Consider the following 12420-nt stretch of genomic DNA (forward strand, 5'->3'; position numbering starts at 1 on the left):
TCATGCAGAAAATGCATTTTCCGACCGACACAATTCTGAAAATATACAACATTACCCTTGCCGCTATCGGTGTTCCTGGTAAGTGTTTGTACCCGAGCAGACGTGTGTGCGAGCGGCCCCCGTGCTTTACTCTGTGTATTATAACGTCGCATACTGACAGTTATGGAGAGGGTGGAGCTTTGGTATACATTTTGTTGATCCGATTTAAAGTTGACTTTTTGCAACATTGCGACAATGAGAATAATAATAATCTTTATTGTCACAAGTTTTAACACTGCAATGAAGTTAAAGTGAAAAGCCCCGAGTCGCCACATTCTGTCCCCTGTTTTGGCACACCGAGGGAAAATGTCCAATTCACACAACAGCCCGTCTTTCGGGACTTGTGGAAGGAAACCGGAGCGCCCGAAACAAATTCACGCAGACACAGGGAGAACGTGCAGACGCCACACAGACAGTGACACAGGCTGGGACTCGAACCTGATACCCTGGTGCTGTGAATCAACTGTGCTACCCACTGTGCTACGGTGCGCCCTTGAATCTAGAGGTTCCTTGAGGTATCAACTTGTATTGACTTTCCTGGAAAACTGCCTGCTGGTGACATGGAGACCAACGCAGAAAACGGAGGCAATGTATTTCTGGATGTAGCTGTCACAGTGGAGTTGTCCCGAGTGTTGGGCACTCACTGGAGGGGGATATCTGATCGCAGTGCTAAGGTACTTGGGGTATGTGTCAGCGTAGGAACAAATCGGGTGCGAGTCACTAATTGGAATGGAAATTAAGAAGGTCCAGTTTTGATTTTGCGCCTGAATTTTCTTTCATTAGAAGAAGCTGCTTCCGTGTTTTACGAATGTAATTCATTTCGAAGGGGAATCATTTTGCTGAAGGTTGGTGATAATGTGGTCTGTTCCAGAAACACATATATAGACAAATTCAAAGATGCCAAACAATGCTAGGAATGCGACCATTAGCAGGTGACCCCAAATCACCTGCATTTGCTATTTATTGACAACCAAAGAGGAGAACAGCACAGTTTCATTGATTAATTTATTAAATCGACATTTAACTGTTTTCATGTAAATAATTCCCCTTCACAAATCACTGTCATGAAATTCTGTTTCTCCTATGTGCTGAATTCTATTTCCTAACCTTGACATCGGATAAATATGAACATTCGACCTGAAATGTTACTCCTTAGTCGATAATTTAGCAAAATCACGAGGTGTTGCTGTTGCACGTGTGTTCTGATTCTTGCAGAGAATTCTGCATATCTGGTTTTCTACTTCTTATCCCGCCTGTCCTGCTCCAGCAGGAATTATGCTGGGGCTGGTCGCCTGGTTTGAATCACCCACCCCTGGCGTCTTTGTGGTAAGTCTGAGTAAAACGGGCAAATCTGGCCTGTCACACATAAAACTGGAAAACAAATGAAATTAGTAACTTCCAGCCTCACGAGGTATTTACTTTCCAGTCCGAATTCAAGCAGAGGATGCCTTCCCATGATTCCGATTGGAATCCTTTAATCGTGGATGTGGGACTGGAGGTGGGTTTGGTTTGGTTGAGATTATTAAAACTGTACTGTATGGTGTGGCTGCAACCAGCCAACATTATTGCTAAAACCCTGATCTAATGTTTGCGTCAGATACTTTGAATATTTGGTGAATCATTGCTCTCTTTATTCTCTTCTCTCTCTTTCTCCCAACAAGTTAATCTAGTGGCGATTATGATCCTATCCCGGGGAAAGTGTGGCCTCTCGACCTGCACCACTCGCTACATGATGGCAATGGCAATGGGGGATCTAGCGTTCATTATCACTGATCTCATTTTGTGGAAGATTGTTAATTATTATTATCCATGGGCTTTCTTGTACATTACGCATGTGTGCAGAGTTATGAATGTCCTGCGTCTTGCAGCTACAGACTGTTCTGTTTGGTTCACTGTCACTTTTACCTTTGACCGATTCGTGGCAATCTGTTGCCAGAAGCTGAAAGCAAAATATTGCACTGAAAAAATGGCGTCTGTGATTCTAGCAACAATTTGCACTCTGATTTGTTTGAAAAGCATCCCCTTTTACTTTCCACTTGAACCTCTTGTGATAATCAACAATGTGCCGTGGTTCTGTTATGTCAAGGCAAGCTACTATACTGAGCCTGCATGGGCAGGATATGACTGTTTTAGTGTTGTATTAAACCCATTGCTCCCATTCGTTTTAATTCTGTTCTTCAACGCCCTGACAGTCAGACACATTTTAGTGGCAAGTCGAGTCCGTAAACAACTAAGGGGTCAGAGCAAGAGAGAGAATGACAGTGACCCAGAGATGGAGAGCAGGAAGAAGTCTGTGATTTTGCTCTTTAGCATATCCGGCAGCTTCATACTTCTATGGTTGGTGTATGTTTTTCATTTCTTATATAATCGCATTGCGGGCAAAAATAGCAGGGATTACAGCAACTCGGAATTTATATTTAGGGAAGTCGGAGAAACCCTGCAACATTTAAGTTGCTGCACAAACACATTTATTTATGGGGCCACTCAGTCCAGTTTCAGAAAACAGCTCAAGAGCACAGTAATCTATCCGGTTGCAGCAATTATTCAATTTATAACAAAACGAATCAACTGAACGCAGCCCAGTAACGTGCACCAGTGCTTCCAACACATGCTACTTATATGCATTCTCAGACTCCCACACACGACAAAGAGCAGTGAATATTTATCTGGAAAGAATTGACTGCTGAAGCAGCCAACCTAATCGTGACAAGCGCCAGATACCAAATGCCTCTTGCAGGGCTGGATAGGAAATTGCATCCACGATATTGCCTTTGTTTGGCTCTAAGGTTCAACCAATGCCCTTGAGTGCTGGTGCACATTCTGCCCCCAGTCAAGCAGCTGTTCGATCTGGAACTGCTCATCCTTCTTTCCAAACTGGTCGATATACTCTTTGATCGCAATTTCAGGATTTTCTTTCTTCCATTTACGGGATCTGAGCGTCGCTGGTTCGGCCAGCATTTATTGTCCATCCCTCGTTGCCCATCAGAAGGTGGTGGTGACCTGCCTGCGGGAAAAGTGAATCGCAATGTCTGGAGTATCGAATGTTTCAATCCCCCCAGTCGGATTCCCATCCTTTCGCATCACAATGACGGCAATGATTTAGGTTAAAATTTCAGATTGCACTCGAGAACAAATAAATTTTGCTACGCTTTCAACACAGACCTAAACCTGTCTAAGCTTGAACTCATTCAAACTTTGCTGCCTTGTCCAAAGCCCTACTCCTGCCCAGTAACCTCTCACTCTATTGCACGCTGCTCGCCATTGGATCTCAGCGACGCCACACAATGATCTTCAAACGTCCATCCTTTTCTTTTTTTTGCATCATCCATGGATTTATTCCTGCATCTCACTGTGTCAGAAGGTCTAGATTTCCCCCCCAAAACCACAGTGATACTTTCTGACCGCCTTTCAGACATACCTTAAAATATCTCAGCCAGACCGTGCATTTGACGACATCTCCTTTATGTCCAGTTCGGCAATGTTGCTGTTGTGATTCTCTGTGAAGAGTTCAGGATGGAATCATTATGCTCAGTCCATTATTAAAATAGAAATTGTTTCCTTTGTCCTCCCCGCATTGTCTCTCTTGCTGTCGACATGCCTCTCTCAGACTCTCTTTCTCGACCTTACATTTTTTCCAAAAAACTAACCGAACCCTAACAGTAACTCGAACGCAAACGGCAAAACCTGTTACTACCAAACCAGACAAGGAACAAAACCTGAGCTCAAACCGCAACTCCAAGACGAATATCAGCAATAATGTCATCCCGAATGAAAACCAATGCTGAAGTGATCGCCTTGCAATTATCCGAACCGTAGCTGAAAATGTGTTGCGAATGATAGCTGGACGTTGAACTATCACGGTAATCCCAAAGCTGCATGGCAACTGAAATCCCAATAATATCATTGGCCCTAACCCCACTTGGAACAGAAACTCAAACTGTGACTTACGTTTTAACGTGAAACATGACGGTCCCACGAAATGTAAAAATAACTGCTATTCTGAACCAAACTCTAATCCTAATCTAAATCTACTCTTCATTTAAAAAAACAATGATTGCACGAAATTAAGCCGCACCCTTAACCCTTAACCCTCAACTTAAATTCAAATGCAACATAATCCTGAATGCCAATTTGTAATATGACCTCAGTTGAAATGAACGTGCCCACTTGTCGGAAGGCAATAGGAACCTTAATCTGAATGCCTGCATTTTGTCCACTGAAAAGATCTCACCTATCGCACGCTGCTGACCCCAGACTGCATGTTACCTCAGCTTCCCGGGAAATTGTGGTTTTAAACGCATGCTAACACTGCACCTTTGTGGTATGGATCATCCCAGATGGGGATGATGAACATAGAGGCCACAGAACTGAGGGCAAGTGTACAGATTTGGGGTATGCAGCGCTTGGTACGCAGGAGTTGGCACTCCTGATTTGGGCGGCAGGGTAGCACATAACTTAGCACTGTTGCTTTGCAGCGCCAGGGCCCCAGGTTCTGTTCCCACTTGGGTCACTGTGTGTGCCGAGTCCGTCGGTTCTCCCCATGTCTGTGTGGATTTCCTCCGGGCGCTCCGATTTCATCCCACAGGTCCAGAAAGACGTGCTTGTTAGGTGAATTGGACACTCTGAATTCTACCTCAGTGTGCTGAACAGCCGCCGCAGTGTGGCGGCAAGGGGATTGTTATAGTATCTTCATTGTAGTGTTCACGTAAGCCTGCTTGTGACACTAATAAACATTATTATTATTACCATTATGTTTTAGTATAATGTCCTTGTTTACTGCTTTTTTAACCACATAGGGAGAGGGGTCGTGGAGTTTTACCTCTGGCTCCAGATTCACTGAGCATTTTTCAGCCACACCCAGAGTGATGGTCATAGGACAAGTTCAAAACGTAAGAAAGCACAGCCGGTAGCCATTTTTGAACCGAACAACGAGGATGAGAGAATTTTCTTATGAAGGGAGATTGAGTAGAACGAGCAAGTATTCGCTGATATATACACTGAACGGCACACCTTTTCAATCGTATGGGGATTCAACAGAGTTACGTTGGCGATGAAGTGTCTTCCTGATGAAGAGTTAAACGCTACGGGTCACAGGACAAGCTAGAGCAATTTGGGAAGGAGGAAATATGGCAGAGAATGGGTATTCTTATGTTCCTGAAGTGGGGTTCTTTGAAGAATAATCTGAGGACAGGACATATCGGAGCAATGCCAATCTTTATCGTGTATTTGTGTTCATTGATCTCCTCTGCGCACCTGAGAGAAAATATCCTTGTTAGGAGAATTTTCTCGAAATATTTCCAAGGATGCAAATCGACAATAGCAACTTATCAAAATAAATCCCCTGCTTCGTTCATAGCAGAAGTTGTGCAAGGAACTTTAACACCAGGGGCATCGACAGCAGGTATTAGCTAGGTAACCAAATATTTGGGCAAATGGAAGGCGGAAGTTGTTTCCTAAAGCTACACAAAGGGTGGAAATATTTTGTGAACAAGAACAAGTATTGGGAACCAGGCAGCTGAGACCACGGAGACCAGGTTGCAATCATTTGGACGGCAAAGAACTGAGCCATAAATAGAGGAATGCAGACTTATCGCAAGGTTGTAGAAGATGGAAAACGTTTCACAGTTTGTGAAAGTTTTAGGGCAGGCGTGTCGATAGATTTCTGTATGGCTTTGGAGGAGACTAGAGATCAAAGGAGGGCTGTAGGGAATGCAGTTCTTTGCATAGATAGGGCACTTTAATGACGGGGAATGTTAAATATTCAGGGTAGACTGTAGGGCTGATATAATTCACAGAAACAAGCAGGGACTTTGGGCGGAGGAGTTTACAAATGAAGGAAGTTATCCGTGCTGGATGGTAGAACTGGATGAGTTTGCAGAGCTGGAGCTGGTCGTAACAAGCGATTTATTAGTCTGTACCATGGAGGCAACCTTTATGGGCGAAGAGCTGATGAGCGCTGCCTGTCAGTTTCACAAAATAAATCTTGGCAACGAAGCGACTTGAAGAAGGGACGTTCTGGAAGAAATGGCCCGGAAAAGTGTGGAATCTTTGCGTTCATTCCTCTTCGAATTAGGCAGAACAATCAGATTGTTGAAGCTTGATTGCCACAAGCTTCCGTGGTACTGTTTTGGGAGATGGGTCGACCTAGGTCACTCTCGCCTCCAAACAGATGCATCGTCTAATAAACCGGCAAACAAGGTCGGTGTGATTGGCCCTTTGAGCTGACGTCCAGATGAGGGGATAATGCAATGAAATACAATAAGCAAAATGCACAACGGGACGATATTAACATGCTACCATTCTAAATGAAAGAAAAACATCTGTTGTGAAACACATACATATCTTTCAGGATCGTCTGATTCCCAGATTAGAGGTTGCTCAAACCGGACGCCCCTTTCCCTGTCAGTAACGTTGAACGATGGGGGAAGCGCAAATACAGAGATTGAGGCCCGCGCCGACTCCCGCACCCATAATGTGTCGCCCTCCTCTCTAATTACAAAGTGCTATTGGCATGCTCTCCTCTCCACGCTGGGAGAGGCAGTTTGAAACTAAGGGCCGGGGTGGTGTCCTAATTGAGTGAGAGACAGGGAGAGGAATGGGAACTGAGGAGGAGAATTACCTGAAAAAATGGGGAGGGAACATACTCACTCTCACTCTGACATATTGTCACTCTGACACACTATCACACCCACATGCTAACACACACTCACTCTTACATATTCACTCACACTCACTCCTACACACTCATTCGAGTTTGGACCTTGTGGCAGTATCGAAAGATACCTGGAGACTCTAAAGCAAACGTAATTAGAATTAATGAAGGCGACCATATTGACCGCCATATTTAGAAACAACCAAAGAGAGCAATACTGCCCCCCCCCCTCCCCCAACAGAGAGGGGCTCCCACCCTGCCGGGAGGTGCACCGCGTCCCGCCTTGCTGTCTTTCTTCCTGTGCTAGCTATCCCTGCTAGTATGGTGCCCCGCCTCTCCCGGGGCTGATCTTAACCTTAAATTATGCCTGTTGTCTGACCGCTGCCTCTGCCTCACCCTCACCTCCATTCCCCTATCCTCGCCCATTCCTGTGACCCGGCCCTTGTGACCGGAGTGGGGCAGCGCAGTGCCGCGCAAACATGTCAAAGGTCCAAGAGGTCTCTATCTCGTTCACTTTTCCCCTCTGTTCTAGCCTCATTCCTCCCTCGCCTGCCCCTTGTCCAGGACGTTTGACCACACTAGTTCGTGCGCCCCCGTCGGGGATTAAATTCAAATTTCGATCATGTCGGAATCTTTACAGAAGCGAAGCATCCCGTTTGCCCATAACATTTAAACGCTGCTTCATTTTGCCTCTTTTCCTGCAAATTGCCTGACTCAAAGGGAAAACCTTCAGAACAATCAGCGAAACGCGACATAAATGGAAACGCTAACATGTAGGTCTTGACAGCTGAGCTAATCCCACCAACTGGGCACTTTGCAACATTTCTGGAGCTATGGATACAATCACACACTACAGTCATATAAACAGGAACCCATGTTAACCACTTGGTTCCGTGGTGTACTGGTTTTCACTTATGCTTTATCAGGAGCAGGTCGTGGGTTCGAGCCCCAGTGGTATCGTTGCTGTTTTTGGACAAGTTGTTACCAATTGAATTGCCATTTGAATAGAAAGACAACCAGCTTCCCCTATTTGTGCGTTCCCAAAACCAACGTGCTGCGTGGATATCGAACCCCACACAAACATTACTTAATAAGTGTTATGGACCAGGGTTCAGAGAACCCCAAAGTGTATCATGGAGTTCACGTGACCCCAACCTTTAATAGGTTGTGGTATGGGGAGCACACTGCCCACTGTACAGGTGTGGTACAGCAGAAATGGAAAAGTATTTTTTAAAGCAAAACAATGTTTATTCTATGAACTCAAGTTAACCTTCTTAAAACATACAGTGAACATCTTAGCAACCATCGATTCAAATACAACCCCAAAAGACTACAACACTAAGTAATCCTTTAATCATTCCTTTTAACATCCATACGACTTTAAAACATCTTTTACCAGAAGCACATCAGGTTTACATTCACAACTGATAACATTTATAATTCTGAATTCACCAAATGATCAAGAGATAGTCTTTTGATAGCAGAGAGAACAGCAGTACACTTGCTTCGTCTGGCTTCAGCTCCAACACTGAAAACGAAACTAAAACACACCCTGCAGCCTGCTCAAAAACGAAAGCAAAAAGCTCCACCCATTCTCTGACATCACTGCAGTAGTAAACGCCCATTTTTTAAAGGTACTCTCACTATTGATATTTATATTCACACCCATTTATAAACACACATTTCTTAAAGGTTCTCTCACATGACAGAAGCATACATCATGATCATTAACTGTGAGTTTTAAATTAGACAAACATTATTAATTTCCGTAAACATGATTTGCCCAAAAGTCCACTACTCAGCTGCAGAATATTATTCCGATTGCCCCCTTTCGTATCCTAGCCCAAACCACCTTCAGCTGCTTCATAGATGAACTTCTTTCCATAATAAGGTCTGATGTGACGATGTGGAGATGCTGGCGTTGGACTGGGGTGGGCACAGTAAGAAGTCTAACAACACCAGGTTAAAGTCCAACAGTTTCATTTCAGATCACTAACTTTCGGAGCACTGCTCCCCACTCAGGTGAATGAAGAGGTAGGTTCCAGAAACATATAAACAGACAAAGTCAAAGATGCCAGACAATGCTTTGAATGTGAGCATTTGCTGGTAATTATGTCTTTACAGATCCAGAGATAGAGGTAACCACAGGTTAAAGAGGTGTGAATTGTCTCAAGCCAGGACAGTTGGTAGGATTTTGCAAGCCAAGGCCAGATGGTGGGGTTGAATGTAATGCGACATGAATGCCAGGTTGTGGCCGTACTCATGTGTGCGGAACTTGGCTATAAGTTTCTGCGCGGTGATTCTGCTTTGTCACACGTCCTGTTCCCCAAGGCAGCCTTCAGGACCCGCCAGGAGTAATTATCTCCGGCGAGTTTCACTTGTGGTTTTAGTCTTCGGGAAACAGGCGCTGTGACTGCTGAGGGACAGAGTGGAGCTCGGACAAGTTCCCAGAGGCGCGACCATGGGCTTCTGGATTTGCTGCTGGCAGGGCTGGCTGGAGGAGGGGGAGTGGCACACATCTGCTGGGGCCAGAGAGGGGGGGTTACCAGGGAATGGGCCGTGGGGTCAAGGGGACCCACACGGCAGTGGGGTATCCAGGCATGGACAGCCACTGCTGTGACGGGATATCGGTGACATGCCCAGACTGGTGCTCCGGGGTTTCTCAGGCTACAGTCTGGGGGCTTTCGGCGCTGTCTGTGCTTTTTCGCTGTAGTTGTGGTTCGGGGCAGGGAACACCAGAAGGGCCTGACTCATGACCAGGTGATCCTGCAAGACACAAGACATGATTGCAGTTTTGGGTGGCTGGTGGTGTGGGGGTGGTGAGGGAGTGGAGAGCCAGTGGTGTGGAGGCAGTGAGGGCGTGGCGAGGGGTGGTGTGAGGGTGCTGGGGGGTGCTTAGGGGTGGTGTGGGGGCGGTGAGGCCGTGGACTTGACTATTTCAATGGGCTCCTCGCCCACTGTACATACTGAATCCTCCATAAACCTGATGCCATCCAATTCTTCTTCACATGTCCCAATAAATCGTCTCGCATGCCCTTTGTGAAGCACATGGTTCCCAAGAGGCACTGCCTGGTTTTTGAAACCAAACGAGGAAATGCTGGAAACTCTCAGCAGGTCTGTCAGCATCTGCAGGGAGAGAAAAGAGCAAACGTTTCGAGTCGCGATGACACTTTGTCAAAGTCTCGTTTATAGGGGCTGGTTCAAATTCAATTTCTGATCATGCCGGAAATCACATTCCACTCGCCTTGAGGCGCAGAATCAGTAAAAAATTCAAACAAAATCAGAATATCGCTAATATTTCAGGTATCAATCTTAAAGCGATGACCAAGAATTTCTCCTTGCAATAATGGTATAATTCAGAAAAAAGCATTTTGATGACACATGGAACCGCTGTGGAATGCCAAGGCGACGCACCTTGTGCTGAAACTTAGATTGGAACAGACAGGGGTTTGAGGGGCAGCAGAGACACAACAGGCCGAGGGGCCTCTTTCCCAAATGATTAACGCGGTGAGTGCACGTCAACATCACTCATTGAGGTTTAAAAGTATCTCCCGAACTGGGACTTGAACCGTGGACCCTCAGATTAAAAGTCTGACTTTCTCCCAGGTGAGTGATCCAGGCGCTAAATAGCGTCGCCTACAGCGACCATTACTGGCTGGTAGCGAATATTTAATCGTTTAAATGTTTTATTTCCTTCGTCAATTTAGGGCAGCACACGTGAATAGCATTGTGGCTTCACAGTGCCAGGGTCACAGGTTCGATTCCCCGCTGGGTCACTGTCTGTGTGGGGTCTGCACGTTCTTCCCGTGTCTGTGTGGGTTTCCTCCGGGTGCTCCGGTTTCCTCCCACAGTCCAAAGACGTGCATGTTACGTGGATTGGCCATGATAAATTGTCCTTAGCGGCCAAAAAGGCGAGGAGGGGTAAAGGGGATAGGATGGAATTGAGGGTTTAAGTGGGTCGGTGCAGACTTGCTGGGCCGAATGGCATCCTTCTGCACTCTATGTTCGAATCCGACAATCATTCCCAGTTGGGTTTGAGACGGTCACTCCTGACTCTCAATTACTCAACATTCTGACGCACGTTTCACAGCCTCCAATACAGTCGCTGCTTACATTTTTTTCCAAAAGCGAAACCACCCCTTTGACCACAACCTCCGCGCAGGAACATTTAAACGCTCCTTAATTTTGCCTCTTTTTCAGGTAAATTACCTGACTCAAAGAAGAAACGTCGAGAACAGTCAGCTGAACGCGACTTTGTGGGAATCGCTAACATGTATACAACAAGTTTGTATACAACAAGTTTGTGTTGACAGCCGAGCAAATCGCACCAAATGGAGGTTTTGGAAAGTTTCTGGAGCGAAGGACTCAATCACAAAGTCCAGTTATATAAACAAGTCAGAGGTTCACCAGCAGGTTCCGTGGTGTAGTGGTTATCACGTCTGCTTTACATGCTGAATATCCTGGGTTCGACCTCCAGTGGAATCAATGCTGCTTTTGACCAAGTGGTTGCCAATTGAATTTCAATGTAAATAGAAATATAACCAGCTTCCCCTCTCCGCTCTCCGTGCGTCCCCAAAGCCAACGTGCTGAATGGAAATCTCTTTCCAAACAAACATTATTCATGAGCGTGTATCATGATCCTTGCGTGTGAGTTATTAAATATTCACTTCTTGAACCATTATTTGCCCAATAGTCCACTACTTGTTTCCGAACTAACATTTGTCGAAATTTCCCAACTATTGCTCTTTATCTTTGATTGGATTTGATTTGATTTATTATTGTCACATGTATTATTTTACAGTGAATATTACTGTTTTTTGCATGCTGTACAAATAATGCATACCGTACATAGGGAAGGAAGGAGAGACTGCAGAATATAATGTTACAGTCATAGCAACGTGTAGAGAAAAGATCAACTTAATACGAGGTAGGTCCATTCAAAAGTCTGATGACAGTAGGGAAGAAGCTGTTCTTGAGTCGGTTGGGACAGGACCTCAAACGTTGGTATCTTTTTCCTGATGGAAGGAGGTGGAAGGGAGTATGTCCGGGGTGCATGGGGTCCTTAATTGTGCTGGCTGCCTTTCTGAGGCAGCGGGAATTATAGACAGAGTCAATGGATGGGAGACTGGTTTGCGTGATGGAGTGGGCTACATTCACAACCTTTTGTAGTTTCTTGCGGTCTTGGGCAGAGCAGGCTCCATGCAAAGCAGTGATGTAACCAGAAAGAATGCTTTCTGTGGTGCATCTGTAGAAGTTGGTGAGTATCGTAGCTGACATGTCAAATGTCCTTAGTCTTCTGAGAACGTAGAGCGGTTGTTGGGCTTTCTTAACTATAGTGTCGGCATGGGTGGACCAGGACAGGTTGTTGGTGATCTGGACACCAAAAAGCTTGAAGCACTCGACACTTTCTACTTCGTTCCCATTGATGTAGACAGGGGCATGTTCTCCACTACGCTTCCTGAAGTCGATGACTATCTCCTTCGTTTCTTAACATTGAAGGAGAGATTATTGTCGTCGCACCAGTTCACCAGGTTCTCTATCTCATTCCTGTACTCTGTCTCCTCATTGTTTGAAATCCGACCCACTATGGTGGTGTCATCAGCAAATTTGAAAATCGAGTTGGAGGGGAATTTGGCCACACTGTCATCGGTATATAAGTGGTATAGGTGGGGGCTGAGGTCACAGCCTTGTGGGGCACCGGTGTTTAGGATGATTGTGGAGGAAGTGTT

The 12420-nt window shown here is 45.5% G+C and overlaps 1 long non-coding RNA gene and 1 other non-coding gene across 2 annotated transcripts in view; one reads left to right on the plus strand and one right to left on the minus strand.

The window, feature by feature from the left end:
- LOC140411587 (uncharacterized) overlaps positions 1–12420 on the minus strand; it is a 718944-nt gene that overhangs the window by 235011 nt on the left and 471513 nt on the right. The gene's annotated exons all lie outside the window — the stretch shown is intronic.
- Positions 11104–11176, plus strand: trnav-uac (transfer RNA valine (anticodon UAC)). The gene has a single exon. It is a non-coding gene; the product is annotated as a tRNA-Val (tRNA).

The sequence above is a fragment of the Scyliorhinus torazame genome, chromosome 4, assembly GCF_047496885.1.
Source record: "Scyliorhinus torazame isolate Kashiwa2021f chromosome 4, sScyTor2.1, whole genome shotgun sequence".
Taxonomy (NCBI): Eukaryota; Metazoa; Chordata; class Chondrichthyes; order Carcharhiniformes; family Scyliorhinidae; genus Scyliorhinus; species Scyliorhinus torazame.